We start from the raw sequence: 20,497 nt of genomic DNA on the forward strand, positions 1-20,497 counted from the left end.
CTGCAATCCTTTCAAAGCTCATACAGGTGTGAAAAACACAAACAAAACAAAAAAATAGATATAGCCAGCAGTTTGGGCAGAATATGATAAAATGGTTAAATAACAAGTGTGAAAATGCTCTTACTTGAATACTCTGTGGGTTCTATTTTCTAGAAATGTAGCAGTTTTGGATATTGTGACTTCCATTAAAGTGTGTGGGTACCGATGTTAAAAACTTTAGCGCTGAGTAACAGTTATGCAATAATGACATTTATTAAAAGTCATATTTAATTAGTTATGCCAGCATAACTATACAGAACTCTCTGCATAAGTTGAAAAACTCTCATAGAGATGCACAGAACATTCAACAGGGATGCCTATTTGTTAGATAAACACAGCAACATATGCATGTAAATAGGAAATATTTAGGCCAAAAATCCTACACCTGCCTTAGTAGGGGCAAAAGGCTGCTGTAGGAAAGAAACGTTAGCTAAATGTTTTGGTGTAGCAGATGTCAGACATTTGGTTTATTCACCAAACAGCGATTTAGAAGAACACCTAATAAAATTAAAGTAAGGGTGGAAAATGAATGTATGGTTTGACAGTTTGACTTTGAAGAGGCGAACTCACAACACTTTAAACTGGCGTATCTAATTGCGCCTCGAGTTTGAAGGCTTTACGCCAGGAATTCTTTTATGCTGCAGATGTCAAGTTTCATTCGTATTTCTCACAGCGAGTTGGACTAATAAATCTTACGCATCTTTTGGGGGAAAAGACCATGTGTAACACTTTTTATTTTTCTCGCACAAAGCGAAACAATTTTAGCAATGTTTACCTTGAAAACACTTAATGTAAAATTTGTCCTATAAATGGAATCCTAAACATTGGATATTTTATCCATCATTACTAATAGCGAATAAATATTCAGTGATTTTTGTTTAGTTGCATTACATGCGTAGAATCTTTTAATATTTAATTCACACTGAATGTTCTATTATATATTCGTATCAGAACAGAAAGCCCTGCCTGCCCGGAAAAAACAAAAAACAATAAAACACTATAAATTATATGAGTACATTTAAAGATATAACATTTAGCTAGAATGAACATATAGCAAATGTGGCAAAACGATCTTGTTCACAAACACGTGGAATCTTGAAAATGACGTGTTCATGAAGGATTTAGTTTAACACAACCTGACTGTTCTATGATCACATTACATCTTTATATATGTCACAAAGAGCAAGGGTGCTTTGTACTAAAATATGAAATCCAGACTATACATCTATGCAATCATATTTCTATTGTCTGAATAATTTCCTCTAGTGAGATATAAAATAAGACGAATGTAGTTATTTAAATAATCAGATGTATTTAATATCAATTCGTATGATTAGGTACATTTGTTTCTGGTTAAGTGATAATTATAAAATATATACATTTTAATAAGAAAAAAAAGATAGAGAGAGTGTGTCAGATTGCTGAAACAAGATGGGGGTAACCCCTACTGAATAACAACTAAAGAGAAAGAAACACAAGTATACCTGGAGGGTACACAAAATTCGAATAGTACACCTGCAGGTTACTAGTATAAAATTAGCAATCCATAAAGAGTAAAATGTAACTTTTAATAATCAATTTAAAAGCAAACAAATATATATAATAACTGTATGGGCAGAAATAGATAATAAGAGGAGAAAGGAAGAACGGTAGAGATCTTCGTCAAAAGAATGCCATATAAATCAAGTAGTGGCACAGGTTGTAAGGGAATTAAAGGAGTTAAATTAAAGTCTGTGCAAAGAAGCCCAGCGTTACCACCCCATTGCTATAACCCAATATCACCATACTGACGGAATCCCCAACTCCTCTGTATTGAACAACAATAGTCTGACGTAAGATAGAGATCACTATCTAAACGCCTATACTTCTATCCAAACTAAAATCAAATAGAGTGAAAAAATCTAGAAGAGGGTGGCTGTATATGTATCTACAAATCTCATTTGCAGCATCATCCCTTTCTGTCTCCTTCACCCTCCCCTATGCTAGTCCCGACGCGCGTTTCGCCGAAAATCGGCTCTTCCAAGGGAACCGGATACGGACTTAACCGTCGTTTAAATATCCCGCCCTCTCTCTTGATTGGCTGTGAGTCTTCCCAGAGTGAGAGAGGGGGGTGGAGCCTAGCCTCTTTTACAGTTAACCCTAGGTGGTCCGGAATACTGTGAAAGAGGATAGGTAGTTTGCATATTCAAATATGCACATTCCTATAGAATGTTAATATGTTGTAATGTAATATAGCTCAACTGGTATTCAAACGACGGTTAAAGGACCACTCTAGTGCCAGGAAAACATACTCGTTTTCCTGGCACTAGAGTGCCCTGAGGGTGCCCCCACCCTCAGGGACCCACTCCCGCCGGGCTCTGGGGGGAGGAAGGGGTTAAACTTACCTCTTTCTCCAGCGCCGGGCGGGGAGCTCTACTCCTCCTCTCCTTCTTCCTTGCGACGTCATCGGCTGAATGCGCATGCGCGGCAGGAGCCGCGCTCGCATTCAGCCGGTCGCATAGGAAAGCATTTACAATGCTTTCCTATGGACGCTTGCGTGCTCTCACTGTGATTTTCACAGTGAGAATCCCGCAAGCGCCTCTAGCGGCTGTCAATGAGACAGCCACTAGAGGTTTTGGAGGCTGGATTAACCCTCAGTATAAACATAGCAGTTTCTCTGAAACTGCTATGTTTATAAAAAAAAAAAGGGTTAATCCTAGAGGGACCTGGCACCCAGACCACTTCATTAAGCTGAAGTGGTCTGGGTGCCTAGAGTGGTCCTTTAAGTCCGTACCTGGTTCCCTTGGAAGAGCCGATTTTCGGCGAAACGCGTGTTGGGACTAGCATAGGGGAGGGTGAAGGAGACAGAAAGGGATGATGCTGCAAATGCAATTTGTAGATACATATACAACCACCCTCTTCTAGATTTTTTCACTCTATTTGGTTTTAGTTTGGATAGAAGTATAGGCGTTTAGATAGTGATCTCTATCTTACGTCAGACTATTGTTGTTCAATATAGAGGAGTTGGGGATTCCGTCAGTATGGTGATATTGGGTTATAGCAATGGGGTGGTAACGCTGGGCTTCTTTGCACAGACTTTAATTTAACTCCTTTAATTCCCTTACAACCTGTGCCACTACTTGATTTATATGGCATTCTTTTGACGAAGATCTCTACCGTTCTTCCATTCTCCTCTTATTATCTATTTCTGTCCATACAGTTATTATATTTATTTGTTTGCTTTTAAATTGATTATTAAAAGTTAAATTTTACTCTTTATGGATTGCTAATATTATACTAGTAACCTGCAGGTGTACTATTCGAATTTTGTGTACCCTCCAGGTATACTTGTATTTCTTTCTCTCTAGTTGTTATAAAATATATAGCACATTGACAATTTTAGCGACCGTCTTATATATACAACTGTACACATTTTGACAGTCGTGACCGGGAAGAATAGGTGAATGTGCCGTATTTACTTGAATCTAATGAATAATTGAATCTAATGCGCACCTCAGTTTTTGAAACCTGGAAGCTGAAAAATGTTTTTGCTGGCGAATGTAATGTGCATTTATACGCAAGATATTACTATGCAACATTTTGCTACAATGATAATGTTTATTGCCATATACCATAATTACATTGATGGTATTTTAATTTTAGTGTTACGTGTTGTCTATTCTTTCTTGAGCCCATTTTCAGGAACGAAATATGCCATCATGAATTCCCCAGTTTTAATTTGCCTGTATGAATTCGCTGGCATGCAATTTGTCGGAAAATGTTGAATCTAATGCGCAATTCAATTTTGGAAACTTTATTTTCAAAAAAAGGTGCGCATTAGATTTGAGTAAAGACGGTACATAAGTAAGTACAATATATATATAAAAATTGAAGCAGCAGTATAAACCAGCATTCTAATGACTGGATGGAATATTGGGAAAGTAACATAGCCACCACTTCTATTAACCATGAAGTTTAATTTGTTCAGTGACTAATTCTATCCAGTAATGTTTTTTTATTTACTCAAGTATATCCACAATACACCACAATACAAGTATCATCTCCCCACCATTAATGTACTTTAGAGTGTTCAGTTATCATTTGTCATAGAACATCTATTAAAGTTAGCCCCCTCCCCCATTTCTTATTATCCTTGCCAATGTTCACAATTAATTAAGTTTTTAATCTTATTTAATCTACCCTCTGCATATTAACCAGTCATAAATGGTTCCCACTCATAACCCACCCAGCTCCAGTCTATATACAAACATCATACCATTTTATTAAGGTTGAATTGCCTAATATAAATGTCGATCATAAAGCTCAGCCACCGTCATTAGAAACCCCAATCTCCCTTGATATCAAAAGCTCTATTGAAATATGATCAAAGCTAATCAAAGCTTCTCCACATGCAAATGTAATCAGAAAAAAATTCAAAACTGACAATACCCTTTCACTTTTGAACACAAAAGTATTTGTTGTCTAAATGTTTATGCCTTTGAAACATTGTAAGAGTTAAACCTCTTTTGACAATCCCAAGTGTTAGTTGGAGTTATTTATAATGTCAGTTGCATACTAATCACCCCCAGGATTGTACTGCATTTAGTAATGTACTGCAGGGTTCTGTAAACAGCAGATTTAGTGACAGATGATGAAGGGGGTTTGTGAGAAGTTTTAATCAGCATGCCAAATCTTCAGTTTGTAGCTCATAATTCATACAGAACATTTTTTAATCACGCACAAACATAGGTCACAAACATTAATTTTGATTTCACTGACATGGCTGCGGGAGACCAGGATGTGCATTTTGTACAATGGAATATTGCCACATTGCTTTGCAAGACATGTTTAATGTCTATCTATAGAAAGCATATGGACACAATGTCCTCTAGCCATAAAACTACAATTGTATCACATTATGAAATGCAAAATCAGTGAATTTAAAGATTTTTACTAATGATATCTTCTCAGATACCATTATTTGTCAGCTTCTATGTAGAGCCGTGTGCAACTTGGTCGAGTATAACAATTTATTTTTAAAGTGTCAGAAAGTTTTGGGGTAAGGATTCGGATTGGGGAGATTCTTGGTTGGTCTACGAGGTAGAAGGTATTTGGACTCAGGCTCAGTCATTTCTCTCTGTTACACTGAACCTGAGAGAGAAATATACCCTAATATCTGTTGAATTTATTTGATTGTGTGGTTAATTGAAAACAACTCAGTTTTTTTTTTTTTTTTTTTTCTCCCCTCCCCCCGTCCTTCCAGTTACCCACACCACCACGGCGGCCCAACACAGCTCGCCCATAAGTTCTAAATAGAACTTAGTGATTGCCTTGATAAGGCAACCAAGTATGTACAGAAGACAGTCCCTTATAATTAGAGACTCCAGTATAAAAGTTAGTATGAATGTGTGTGATTGGTGTAAGAATATGAATGGTGTATTGCTACGAGTTTATAGAATCTTCCGGAAAAAAAAAAGGCATAGAGTCAATGAACCAGAATAGAATATGGTAAGATTTGCTACGATTAATATACAGGGCTTAAATATCCCACACAAGAGAGTGGCCTTCAGAGAGTATTTAATGACAGAGAAAATACAAGTATTTTTGATACAAGAGACGCATTGGTTATCAGGAGACAGTATTGGGTGGCTTGGCAATAACTTCCCTTTAATAGTATCCGCCTCTAAGAAGGAGGAAAAAAAAGCTGGTGTGGCTATAGGTTTTTCCAAAACACTTCAAGTAGAAATCAAACATAAGGACATCGATATAGAGGGTAGATATATAGTATTGATTTGTGAAATTAATGGGGAATTATATACAGTGATTAATGTATACTTACCGAATGTAAATCCGATGAGAGTGTTCTCTCACATATTAGAAAGAGCGGATAGAGTAGCCATGGGCTGTGTGATAATAGGGGGAGATTTTAACTGTGTTTTTGATTTTGAGTTGGACAAATCTAATATTAACAAGATTTGTGTGGATAAAAATGCCTTGAGAAACGCCAGTTCCTTTCAGAATATAATTTATAAAAATAATCTCTATGATATTTGGAGGGTCAAGAACCCGCTCGCAAAGGAGTTTACATTCTATTCTTGGCCGCATAATACCCATTCAAGAATTGATTTTTTCCTAGGAGACCCAAAAATAATAGATAAAGTAATAGACATACGTATAAATATAATGATTTGGTCAGATCATAATAGCGTCATAATGGATATAAAGGACGGGACACGCCCCTATCCTAGAACTACTTGGAAACTAGATGATTCAATACTATATAATAATGAACACCTAAATTTATTAAAATCAGGGTCACAACAGTTTCTAGAAGATAACAGACCTGAAGACACCTCAGAATTAAATAACTGGTGTGCATACAAAGCCTTTATTAGGGGACAATGTATAAATATTAAGAGTAGAGTAAGGAAGAAAGACGGACCGGGTTTATCTGAATTATATATTCAGCTGTACAAAGTCTTTAGAGAACACAAATTAAATCCAGATAAAGAAGGACAAGTAAGGATCAATAACCTTAAACAAACTATTAAGAAAAAAATAATAGCAAATATCGAAAAGAAAATGATTAAATTAAAAATTAGATATTACTACCGACAAAACAAAGCAGATAAAATCTTATCAAATCAACTGAAAAAGAGAACGGCAGAAAACCGCATAGATAAAATGGCATATGAAGGAAATATATATAGAGCCCCAAACGAAATCGGAGAGATCTTTAATAATTTCTATGGATCACTCTATAATTTACCAGGCAGATCTACGGAGGAATCCATAGACAGCTATATAAAAGATCTTGAACTACCAAAAATATCACAAGATCAGCTAGACTCAATAAACAAAGACATCTCAAAAGAAGATGTAATTGAGGCAATAAACAACTTGGCGAACTATAAAACCCCAGGACCTGATGGTTTTAGTAATAAGTTTTTTAAGTTAATGAAAGATGTAATTGTTGAGCCACTAACAAGATCATTTAATGAAGCCGTAAAAGTAGGAGCATTCCCACAAGAGACTCTAAGAGCCAACATCTTACCAATTCTGAAACCAGGTAAAATAGCAACAGATGTCAAAAGCTACAGACCGATCTCACTGATAAATGTAGATGTTAAGATCTTTGCTTCAATCATTGCAAAAAGATTAAAAACAGTTCTGCCTGAAATTATCAACTCTGATCAGGTTGGATTTGTTCCTGGCAGAAATTCAGGAAACAATGTCAGAAGGCTATTAGACTCAATGGACCTGTCTGATAAGACATGCAATCCCCTCCTGATCCTGTCATTAGACGCAGAAAAAGCGTTTGACAGGGTCAGTTGGGGATTCATGTTTAAAGCGCTGAAGGCCTTTAATATAAAAGGATGGGTCAATGAAGCGATAGGTTCCTTGTACAAGAAACCAATGGCAAGATCCATAGGCCAAAACATTTGTGCAAACTGGTTTAGTCTGGAAAACGGCACAAGGCAAGGGTGCCCCTTGTCACCAATTTTGTATGTCATAACAGTAGAAATTTTTGCTTCAAAAATCAGACAAAATTTACTAATCAAGGGTCTACCAATCCCTAAAGGGGACCTAAAGATCTCTCTATACGCGGATGACACTCTATTGTATATTGTCGACCCAGAAAAATCCCTCCCACATGTCATAACAGAAATAGAACAGTATAGCACAGTATCTAATTATAAATTGAATCTCTCTAAATCTACTGCAATGTATAGGAATGTGTCATCGGATAAGATAACCAAACTACAAAATGAATATAACTTCGCCCAACCAGAAGAATTTACTTATTTGGGGATAAGAATAAATAAAAAATTAGAAAGAATCATGGAATCTAATTTTATCCATCTTTTGAAAAACACTAATAGAGATTTAAAGGAATGGCGTCAGGCAGAGATATCATGGTGGGGCAGAGTGAATACCTTGAGGTACTATGTGCTCCCTAAGTGGATTTACCTATTTAGGATGCTACCACTATCTATCCCTAAACCTTGGATAAAAATGATTAAATCTTCTTTTGCTAATTTTGTGTGGAGGGGAAAAAAACCCAGAATCAAATTAAAAACAATGAGCTGTAATATAGACAAAGGGGGACTAGGTTTCCCAGACATGGAAAAATTCTATGAAGCAGGAATAATCTATCACATTGCAATGTTACAAAGGGAGATATATCAAAAGGAGGCCTGGGGGAGGATAGAATTAGAAGTATGTCAATCTAAAAACGTATCTAATATCATATGGAACAATAAAGCATACGACTATTCGCTTTCATTCGTTCTAAATCAAATTATCCCTACATGGGAAAAAATAAAGAAGAAAGCAGATATTAGTAATAAGATTCTGGGGTTCCAAAATATAGAGAGTCTGGAAATAGACATAAGTAATATCTCTTTAAAAACATGGAGAGAAGTAAATATTGGGAAGGTAGAAGACTTAATGCAGAATGGTGAATTAAAAACTTTCGAGACATTGACAAGGTTATTTCCCCTCCCAGACAGAGAGGTTTTCTCTTATCTAAGAGTTAGGAATTATATGAAGCATAAAACTTTTTTAAACAGCGGAGATACATACAATGTCTTAAAAGGGATATTCTCTCAAAAAGAGTGTAAAAACCTTTTCGCTAAATGTACAAAAGTATGTGATACAATACAAACAGAGAACCGCCCCACGGCAATAAAAAGCTGGGAAAAAACTCTGAAATGCACTATTGAACTAGAAGAATGGTACGATGCTATATCAAAAACAAATAAATATGTACACTGTCTCTCTCTGTTGGAAACTCACTTTAAAGTGATTAATGTGACGAAGTGCCCTTCGCCACTTTGTCCTGGAGAGGCCTGCTTGCCTGCCTCCTCCCCTGCGACTATGGTCCTGGACTATATTGCACTGTAAACCCTGAATTCAGGCATATAGACTTGTATTAGACTGTCTTTTTCCCTTTATCTATGCTGTAGGTTTGGACTACTAAAATAACCTAACAGCCAGGAGATTTAGGCGAATATATTGCATAAGAACCACATTACTGGAGAATACAGCCGTTCGCATGATTTCATGCGAATTCCCTGTGCTCTGAATAGGTGGCCGCCATTTCGGGACTTTTCCACGTGTTCGCGGCCATCTTGCGTGCGAACAGCGGTGTTTGCCTGTGAACGCATGGAACTGAAATCGGCAGCGCAAACAGGCGAATACCGCTAAGACCTCCAGACATCCAGAACTTCGCACGGAAACTACCGAACGACCGGCCGTTCGGTAGTTATACTTAACTTAGTATGGGGATTCTAGCGAACACAAAGATGCGAATGGATGGCAAGAATTTCGTCTATTTTACCGTGCGAACGGAGACCGACCGCAAGGCCAAAACTCATGGAACTATTTTCGGCTAGTTGGTCTGTGCGGTCGGTCAAAACTTTGGAGCCCTGTATCTCCCGAACCATCCATCCGAATGGGCTGATTTTTGGACAGACTGTTCCCCTGAACAAGGGCTATTTGGGGATACCAGATTTAAAGCTGTACCCCCTGTTTTTGGGGTACATCCAGAAACTGGGTAAAATAATGTATGTTTTAATTGGGTTATGTGCTTATCTGAGGGGAGGAGACGTGGGGGTGTTACCATGCATGTGATTGGTCAATTTCATCCTCCCCCTGGGAGTGTCCTGTATGTACCTGATCCTAATAAAAAGCAGGCTGGGTGTTCCAGTCCTCAGACCTCTTCTGACCCTCAATACGTAGCCTTGTCTCGTTATTGGAGGGAACTGCTATATCACACTGGGGATTGCTATGCTCTGCATATTCCCCTGAGCTCTCAATCACTTAGCTCTTTTAAGAGCTTGTTCCTGTTACGCTCTCCTGGAGGAGAGGTCTTCCCCACACGGTCCTGGAGGACAGAAGCCGATCCAGGGTGGAAGGAAGACGGCGCGGCTCCAGTTAAGCTACGGCGGTTGTGGAGTCTGCGGTGGTTGTGGTGTCGTCTGCAGTGCTTGGAGTCCTCTGAGAGCGCTAGGAGCATCCATCAACGGAGGTACCCGGTCGGGGTGCCAGGTGATCCGTTACATTGGTGGCAGCGGTGGGATGGCGTCCTAGTGCGAGGAGAAGCAGCTCAGAGACACGGGTAACGTTTGGAGTTACAATTGAGGGCAACGCTAGCCATTGGGCAGCGCCCCTGGCTACAACAGGATGGCTTCCCTAGGGCGAGGAACAGCATCCTGGGAACACCCAGCAAAACTGGACTATTGGTATAGTCACGTACAGTTTGACGCTATGCTGAAGCGGCGGTTGGATATCTACGGGTCCCTTCTAACCGAGGAAATGGTACCAAGAATAAGGAGAGAACTGGCGGAGTATCTGCAGATGGAAGCCGAATATCGGGCAGTGAGGGCAAAGTATTCCGTCCCTGCGCCCCAACAACAGCGTGAGTTACAGGGGGCCGAAGGGGCCGTCCTTCCCCCCCAGCAGCAGTGTGTCCTACAGAGAGCAGAGACAGTTGGTCCCTCTCTACAGCAACAGGACAATGGTAAGGGAGTGGAGACAGGCGGTCTCCCTCTCCAGCGGCAGTGTGTACCCCAGGGGGCCGAAGGTGCCGTCCTTCCCCCCCAGCAGCCGTGTGTCCTACAGAGAGCAGAGACAGTTGGTCCCTCTCTACAGCAACAGGACCATGGTAAGGGAGTGGAGACAGGCGGTCTCCCTCTCCAGCGGCAGCCTGTGTTTCCAGGAGAGGAGCACAGCACCCCCTCTCCCCAGCGGCAGCTTCCCCCAACAAGGGGAGACACCAATCCTCCAGACGGCGCAGATGGGACCGTGGTCTCTGTGCCTGACCTACAGGGATGCTGGACAGCCCTTCCAGATCCCCAACTACCCTCACCGGGACACCCAGAGGAGGGGGTAAGTACAAATTCCCCTCCCCAGCTAACTCCTAGCGTGGCACCAGGGTTAACGGAGGCGATGCTAACCCCTCCTGACGTCCATGTTCCCTTGACTACTGAGCCGGACTATGGTCTCAGTACCCCAGCGGAAGAGCTGGCAGCTGGACAGAGCGCAGTCGGCCTCTGCCCTACCTTTGTCCCTGGTCCAGAGCCTGATGTCCTGCAGGCTACCCCAGCGGAAGAGCTGGCAGCTGGACAGAGCGCAGTCGGCCTCTGCCCTACCTTTGTCCCTGATCCAGAGCCTGATGTCCTGCAGGCTACCCCAGCAGAAGAGCTGGCATCTGGGCAGAGTGCAGTTGGCCTCTGCCCTTCAAGTACCCTCGGCATGTGGCCTCATTACCCCAGCAAAATACCCAGGTGCAGTAATTGTGTCTTGTGGGTGGGTCACCCTTGTACCTGTTTGTTGTGGGTGGGCTACTCTGGCATTTGTTTATTGTGGGTTGGTGGATCGACTAACGGAGGCACTGACCGACAGAAGGTCAGGTGCCTGGTTAGTCTTCCCCCCAAAGGGGAGATGTGTGACGAAGTGCCCTTCGCCACTTTGTCCTGGAGAGGCCTGCTTGCCTGCCTCCTCCCCTGCGACTATGGTCCTGGACTATATTGCACTGTAAACCCTGAATTCAGGCATATAGACTTGTATTAGACTGTCTTTTTCCCTTTATCTATGCTGTAGGTTTGGACTACTAAAATAACCTAACAGCCAGGAGATTTAGGCGAATATATTGCATAAGAACCACATTACTGGAGAATACAGCCGTTCGCATGATTTCATGCGAATTCCCTGTGCTCTGAATAGGTGGCCGCCATTTCGGGACTTTTCCACGTGTTCGCGGCCATCTTGCGTGCGAACAGCGGTGTTTGCCTGTGAACGCATGGAACTGAAATCGGCAGCGCAAACAGACCGCTAAGACCTCCAGACATCCAGAACTTCGCACGGAAACTACCGAACGACCGGCCGTTCGGTAGTTATACTTAACTTAGTATGGGGATTCTAGCGAACACAAAGATGCGAATGGATGGCAAGAATTTCGTCTATTTTACCGTGCGAACGGAGACCGACCGCAAGGCCAAAACTCATGGAACTATTTTCGGCTAGTTGGTCTGTGCGGTCGGTCAAAACTTTGGAGCCCTGTATCTCCCGAACCATCCATCCGAATGGGCTGATTTTTGGACAGACTGTTCCCCTGAACAAGGGCTATTTGGGGATACCAGATTTAAAGCTGTACCCCCTGTTTTTGGGGTACATCCAGAAACTGGGTAAAATAATGTATGTTTTAATTGGGTTATGTGCTTATCTGAGGGGAGGAGACGTGGGGGTGTTACCATGCATGTGATTGGTCAATTTCATCCTCCCCCTGGGAGTGTCCTGTATGTACCTGATCCTAATAAAAAGCAGGCTGGGTGTTCCAGTCCTCAGACCTCTTCTGACCCTCAATACGTAGCCTTGTCTCGTTATTGGAGGGAACTGCTATATCACACTGGGGATTGCTATGCTCTGCATATTCCCCTGAGCTCTCAATCACTTAGCTCTTTTAAGAGCTTGTTCCTGTTACGCTCTCCTGGAGGAGAGGTCTTCCCCACACGGTCCTGGAGGACAGAAGCCGATCCAGGGTGGAAGGAAGACGGCGCGGCTCCAGTTAAGCTACGGCGGTTGTGGAGTCTGCGGTGGTTGTGGTGTCGTCTGCAGTGCTTGGAGTCCTCTGAGAGCGCTAGGAGCATCCATCAACGGAGGTACCCGGTCGGGGTGCCAGGTGATCCGTTACAATTAATAATTGGTATCTGGTTCCTTCAAAAATATCAAAAATGTTTAATAACAATAATGATCTTTGCTGGAGATGTGGAAAAGAGAAAGGAGATTATCTCCACATTTGGTGGAGGTGTAAAAAAGTAATCACCATATGGTCTATGACAAACTCATTGTTAATCAGTTTAAACGGCGTAGGATTAAAAGTTAATCCAGATATGATGTTACTCCATATAAGGTGGCCCGCTCTTAGTAGAATGAATCAAATTTTGACAACACATGCCTTAATAGCAGCAAAGATCATTATTGCTAGGAATTGGAAAAAGACACAAATATTTACAAAGATTCTGATTATTCAGCAATTAAAATACCAGATCCAAATGGAAATAGGGATGAAAAAAATTAAAAACCAGTATAAAGAACTTGATAAATGGGAAGTATGGCTCAAAAATTTGGAGAAACTAGAGACAGAACTCTCTTGGTAATAAGCTAGAAAAATGAAATATAAGAGGATAGCAAGGGCACAAGAAATAAGAAAGCTGAGAAGAGGAAAAGAGAGAAAGAAAAGGGTAAAGAAAAGGAGAAAGATAGGTAGCAGTACTGTATGGTGTGAATGAGAGTATGAATGAGGTCAAGATGCTGTTTTTCTTTTGTTTTTGGCAGTTTTTTCCTCTTCGTTCTTCCCTCTTTCTCTCGGCTGGTCCCGTCCCCTCTCTAGATAGAAGACCCTTGAAAAAACAATGACAAGTAATACGAAAGGAAGAAGAGAGGGAGGCAGGGAGAGGGAGGAGGAGTAAGAGGGGGAGGGGAGGGAGGGAGAGGATAGGAGAAAATAATAAAAGCTCAACTTGGGTCATGTAGTTAACTGCTGTGTTTATTAAGTAGAGTTGAGCCAGCAAATGTTTATGATGACCAAGATACCCGGCCATATATGAAGATATACCTGAATTACAAAGAGGCGGGTATAGTCTGAAACAAAAGAAAAAAGAAAAAAAAAAAAAAAAAGAAAACAACTCAGTAGGTCAAATAACAATCTTAGTGCAAAGCTAGCCTTTCAAGTGTGCATCCTTCTCCATAGTATCAAATAATTCACATAGATCATTATTATGGCCTAATGGTCTTAAACACTGATTTTGTGATTCTACTTCATTTCTCTATTCACTAATCAATGGTCACAAAAGGTTACAAATAGTGAAATATGATGACAAACAATCCAATAGGGATCCCTATTTAGTTAAGTCACTGGGGAGCATACGACCAAATGGAGCACAGGCCACATTCCATCTGTGTGCCACTATCCATCAAGTGCCAACTTCCATTAAGTGCCCTGAATCCTAGGAGTTTACCAAGGGAGTTCACCAAGGAGGACACAAGGAGGAGAACAGCAGACAGTGCTTCAATCATCATTCTCATTATCATCCACACACTGTTGTGCTTGCTGCATTTCTGTTTTGTGTATTGTGCCTAGCCATATGTGTAGTGTAAGTACTACTTCCTCACTTTATATGCATTATTTGTAACCAATCTAATTTTTGTTTTCATCTCCTTCCCTCCTGTACATGGCTCCAAATTTGACCATGTTAATGTTCCTTGTAACCCTCTTCACACTCCTGTCATATTCCTACCACTACCCTCTTAAGCACCACTCACCACAAACTGAAAATCGAATTCTCATATATAATGATCTTTTTTGTTGCTGTAATTTACCTGCTGAGTGCTGGTGGAGAGTGTTGAAGTCAAGCCCTCCACCCCCACCCCACAAAAGTATAAAACCTTACAATTGTAATACTACCAAAGTAAGATTGTGTCTAAATTCCTATTACTCATGTTACTTGCCCTTGCAAATGATGTAGAGTCTAACCCTGGTTCCCTTACAGATTCCATTCCTAGCCTTCCAGCTAAAAAAGGCCTCTCCTTTGTGCACTGCAATATCCGCAGCTTACTACCACAAATTGATGCACTGCAAGCATGGTGTTCACATTACAAGACCCAAATCATTGTGCTCTCTGAATCGTGGCTAACCGCAAAAATACCTGTCTCTGCAATTGCAATATATGGGTATTCATGCCATAGAAATGACAGAGGAAAAAGAGGAGGAGGCGTTGTAATTTATTTTGACAATTCCAAGTTCACTCCCTTACAAAACATTAGCTCTCCTGGTCCCTTTGATTTCCCGTATCTAGCTCCCCAGTGCATTCCCTTTCTGACATAGCCCATCTCCTCCTGAAACCATAGCTCAAAACCTAAAAAGTGAACTGTTGGTCTTTTAATATTAATTTGCTGAATCATAAAAATAATAGTTATTGCTCTCTGTTTAACCCCTTAAGGACACATGACATGTGTGACATGTCATGATTCCCTTTTATTCCAGAAGTTTGGTCCTTAAGGAGTTAAAGGGACACTATAGTCACCTGAACAACTACAGCTTAATGTATTTGTTCAGGTGAGATCTATAGCTCCCTGCAGGCAATCTAATGTAAACACTGTATTTTCTGAGAAAATACAGTGTTTACATTGATTGATAGGAATACCTCCAGTGGCCATCACTCAGACGGCCACCAGAGGGACTTCCTATCATGTAGGGCACTAAAAAGGCCGTGTACACGTCAGACGTATTAAGATACGTCTGACGTGTGCAGGAGAGAGAAGGCACTGTGTGCACGCCTTCTCTTTCCAGCCTGTCAGAGAGGAGAGGGGGCGGGCAAAGACCTCGAGCTGAGCTGTCAGTCATGTCAGTCATGAATGCCACCCTATGAAGTATGTGCGCATGTGCGGCAAAGCCGCGCATGCGCACAAGGGAGCAATGATGCTTCCAAATGGAAGCGTCTGATTGCTCCCTGCTCGTGCCCCCCTATTTCGTCATTTTGACGAAATAGGGGGCGCGGCTTCACGAGGCTCCCGGCGCTGGAACGAGGTGAGTAAACTACTCTGCCTGGAGAGTCCCTTTAAGACTTTGCAGCTAACACAATTAATCTGCTCCCCAACGTGCATAAATATTAAAAGCCATAACCATACCCTGCTCGATTGGATTCTCTCCACTGCTCCTGATAGAATCCAGGAGGCAGGTGTTCTCCCTAACAGTTTCAGTGATCACTGCTTAGTGTACTGGGTGTGCAAAATAAAGGCTACTAAATCTTCTCCCATGTAAAAATAAAAAAAGTAATCTTGAATCCTTTCTAAATGATATCAAGAACCTCCCATGGCACAGATTAAACCTTGTCCCAGATCTAGAATGTGCATTTGAATTTCAGTCTGGACTATTACAAGTTTGGAATTTGCATGCCCCACTGCGTAAGGTGAGAGTAAAAGGGGCAAATATGAATTGGATCACAGCTGACCTCATTCAAATGTACCAGTTTCGGGATTCATTGTGGTCAAAGTTCAAGCATACTGGCTCTATGAACGACCACTTTGCATACAGACAATGGCGAATAATATGCACAAAACAAACAAAATTGGCCAAGGCCCAATATATCAGTTAAAATCTGAACAATAACATCTCAAACCCTAAATTTGCAAAGACCCAATATAGACAAGTTCAGTTTTAGACCTGTACATATTAGTGTCATTAAGAAACACCTTAATAATCTAAAAATGAAAAAACTGTCTGGACCTGATCAAATCACATCAATGCTGTTGAAGCTCAGTGCGCCGGCAATTGCTAAACCTGTCACAACCCTAATTAACGAATCCTTGGTGTTTGGGTACATCCCCAAACTTTGGAAGACTGCAAGAGTAGTACCTATCCATAAAAGTGGTGACACTATTTTGGTTTCGCCCAATATCATTGCTCCCAGTATTGTTAAAAATCTTAGAAAAATGCATCCATACACAACTATGTGAGTATTACCAACAATCAAACTATCTGACCCCTGATCAATCAGGCTTTCGCCCAAATCACTCAACTACAACTGCCCTCTTAAAAGTTTGCAATGACATCCAAACTGGCATGAACAAGGAGACCTAACTGGAGCTATTTTCTTGATTTTGCAAAGGCCTTTGACACAGTAGACCACGACATTCTACTGCACAAACTAAAAAACTCAGGTATTGGCGATCATCCACTAACCTGGTTTCCATCAAATGTATCGTATCGATCACAATATGTGTCCATTTCTGACAGCAACTCCCTCCCTCTCCCAGTCACGTGTGGTGTTCCCCAAGGTTCTATTCTCGGCCACCTACTATTCACATTATTTATAAATGATCTGCCTAATGTCTGCAAATCCTCAAATGTACACATGTACGCAGACAACACAGTAATCTATGCATGAAAGTCCAATCTACCACAGCTTGTGGCTGTGTTCCAAGATCAGTTCACAGAGGTAGCAAATTGGATCCCAAAAAAACAAACTCTTCCTAAACACTGACAAAACTGTCCCAATGCTCTTTGGAACTATACCTAAATCACACAAATTACAGAATCCCCATCTATGCATCAAAACAAAATCGAAGAGTACACTTACCGCAGTCCACTCTTTTAAATACTTGGGTGTGTTGTTAGACCCCAATCTATCTTTTGGCCTCCACATAGAAAAACTTGCATCAAAACTTTATCCAAAACTAGGTACCCTGTACAGATACAAATCCTGCCTAAGCCCTACAGTAAAGGAAAAGATTGTACAGTAGGGATGTGCATGGGCAAAAAATTCAGTTTGGTTCGGCATTCCGAAATTCAGGACTTCGGCAATTCAGCACTTTTGTTCAGTTCGGTACTTCCGAAACTCGGGACTTAGGCAATTCAGCACTTTGGCAATTCGGCACTTCGGTTCTTCCAAAATTCGGGACCAAGGGTATTCGGCACCTTGGGAATTCGGGACTTCGGGAATTTGAGACTTTGGCAATTCCCTCACCCTATCCCTAACCCTACCCCTAATCCTTATCCTTATCTTACCTCTAACCCTACCCTTAACCCTACCCCTTACCTTTACCATACCTCTAAGCCTACCCCTACCCCTAACCCTTATCCTACCTCTAACCCTACCCCTAAACCTACCCTGAACCCTAGCCCTAACCCTTACCCTACCCCTAATCCTAACCCTCTCTCTAAACCTACCCCTAACCCTTTACCTAACCCTATACTTAACCCTAACCCTGCCCCTAATCCTAACCCTACTAGGGTTAGGGGTAGATCTAAGGTTAGGAGTAGGGTTAGATTCCTGTCATAATTCCTTAATTTTACCTCCCTCTTCTGTTTTGCCACTTTTCAGAAAGCCGAAGCACTTCAGCAATTCTGTTGGGTTCAGAACTTCCAAAATTCGGCACTTCAGCAATTCAGTTTGGTTTGGCACTTCCAAAATTCGGCCCTTCGGTAATTCGACACTTCGGCAATTCAGACATTCGGACGCATCCAAATGTCCGAATTGCCGAAATTCGGCCGAATTTAAATTAAGACCGAAACTAATTGCACTTGTCTATTGTACAGCAAATGCTGATGCCAATCATAGATTTTGGGGATGTAGTATATGCACCTGCACCGCAAACTCAGCTAAATAAGCTTAATACATTGTTTAACTCGTTCTGTCGCTTTGTACTACAATGTAATTACATGACCCACCATTGTGACATGCTAATAGAACTAAGCTGGCTGTCGCTGGAATCCAGACGCACCCTTCATCTTTCCAGCCTTGTGTTTAAGAGCTTTTCTGGGAAGCTACCACCCTACCTTAGCAAAATGCTCTCCCCAGCTGTTCCCACCTCCTATAACCTGTAATTTATTGTATCAATGCAATGTTTTGTGAACCCAGGACATACTTGAAAACTAGAGAAATCTCAATGTATCTTTCCTGGTAAAATATTTTATAAATAAATAAATAAATGCAGAGAGTCCAGGCACACAGATTCTATCATACTGCAGAATGTTTAATGGAATAAGCAGAACATGACTATGTTTTGACTGTTATAGATGGCCTTTCTCAAGTCATAACATAATTGAGTTGCACATACATATAAAAGCATGGTGGGGGATATTTATATGTACAGTATCTCACAAAAGTGAATACACTCCTCACATTTTAGTAAATATTTTATTATATCTTTTCATGTGACAACACTGAAGAATTGATACTCTGCTACAATGTAAAGTAGTAAGTGTACAGCCTGTATAACAGTGTACATTTGCTGTCACCTCAAAATAACTCAACACACAACCATTAATGTCTAAACCGTTTACAACAAAAGTGAGTACACCCCTAAGTGGAAATGTCTAAATTGTGCCCAATTAGCCATTTTCCCTCCCCGGTGTCATGTGACTAGTTAGGGTCTCAGGTGTGAATGGGGAGCAGGTGTGCTAAGTTTTGTGTTATCGCTCTCACACTCTCTCATACTGATCACTGGAAGTTCCACATGGCACCTCATGGCAAAGAACTCTCTGAGGATCTGAAAAAATGAATTGTTGCTCTACATAAATATTTACAAACATGTGAGGGGTGTACTCACTTTTGTCAGATACTGTATGTGTAATGCAATGATGTTATGGCTTAAGAAAGGCCAGAATTGTGCTTATTCCAATAAATAGCCTGCAGTAAGTTAGAAACTTAAATACCTCATAGGATGTGTGCAGTCTCTACTGCAAACCTATATGATAATATACGATGACTCCACTGAATTTAGAGTAGTTTATGGATGTTTCCAGATAACCAAGATGGCATTATTTCAACTTACTACACACATTAACTTCATGTACCACCTATCCATAATACCAGATGAGCCTGGGAGACAGCATAGTACTTTTTCTGTCACCTCAGTTGCTTTGTGCTGAATTATTATTAAGTAGGGGAGAGAAACTGGAGAGAACACAAGGAGGTACGGAAATAGGGACACCATTGGAAAAAGGGGAAATGGATATATATATATATATATATATATATATATATATATATATATATATATATATGGGGCAAATGGGAAGAAGTTCTTTAGTAGTAAATACGAGTTATCGTATTTATAATGGTATATCATAATAATAAATAAAAAAAATTATATGTCATGAAGGTTGACATTTTTGAGAAGCACCCAAAGGTCCATGAACACAGTTCTTTGCACACTAAATAGCACTCTGGTGAAACCAAAGGTAAATCAAGTTCTCCACGCATTTTTTTGTAAAAAAAAAAAATATATATATATATATTTTTTTGAATCATGTAGAAGAAATCATCTGTCACTACATCTGTTGTTTGCAGATACCTATTTTAAGCCACAAAATGGAACAGAGGCATCTTGGTCATTAATATGCAATGTTCTGTATAAATAATATATAATATTCAGCTCTCAGAACCAGCAGATAGGGGTTTATTTTATTGCATATGTTCTGCAATGCCATGTGGTTACAAACAATGTTTAACTTTTCATCTCTTGCAGTGAAAATGTTTTAAAAATCAATTGAAATGTATCTATTTGTTTTAGACTTCTTACATTATTATTTAAACAGTGCACTTTGTAGGTTTTAGTTCACCTTGTTTGACTGTAGCAATAAAGTCAGAAAATAATTTAGATTTATTCTGAGTCACCTCAAGGTTTTTGAAAGCAGAACAGAAGATTTCTGAGATGATGCGACCTGTGTGATACCGGTTAGCCTGATACTTATATTTGTTTATATTTAAAAAAAATGTCCAAATACAATTTACTCTAAAAGGCTTGATAGTCTTAAAAAAAAAAAAACAACAACAAAAAAAAAAACTAAAAACAGAATTTAGTTATGAAGAAAGGATCATCCATAACCTGATGCACAGATATCAGCTTTTAGAACCACAACAGCAGCTATTAAAATTCTTGTTTTTGTATAGTGGACAAACATCTCAAT

This window comes from Pelobates fuscus, chromosome 5, assembly GCF_036172605.1.
Source record: "Pelobates fuscus isolate aPelFus1 chromosome 5, aPelFus1.pri, whole genome shotgun sequence".
Lineage (NCBI taxonomy): Eukaryota > Metazoa > Chordata > Amphibia > Anura > Pelobatidae > Pelobates > Pelobates fuscus.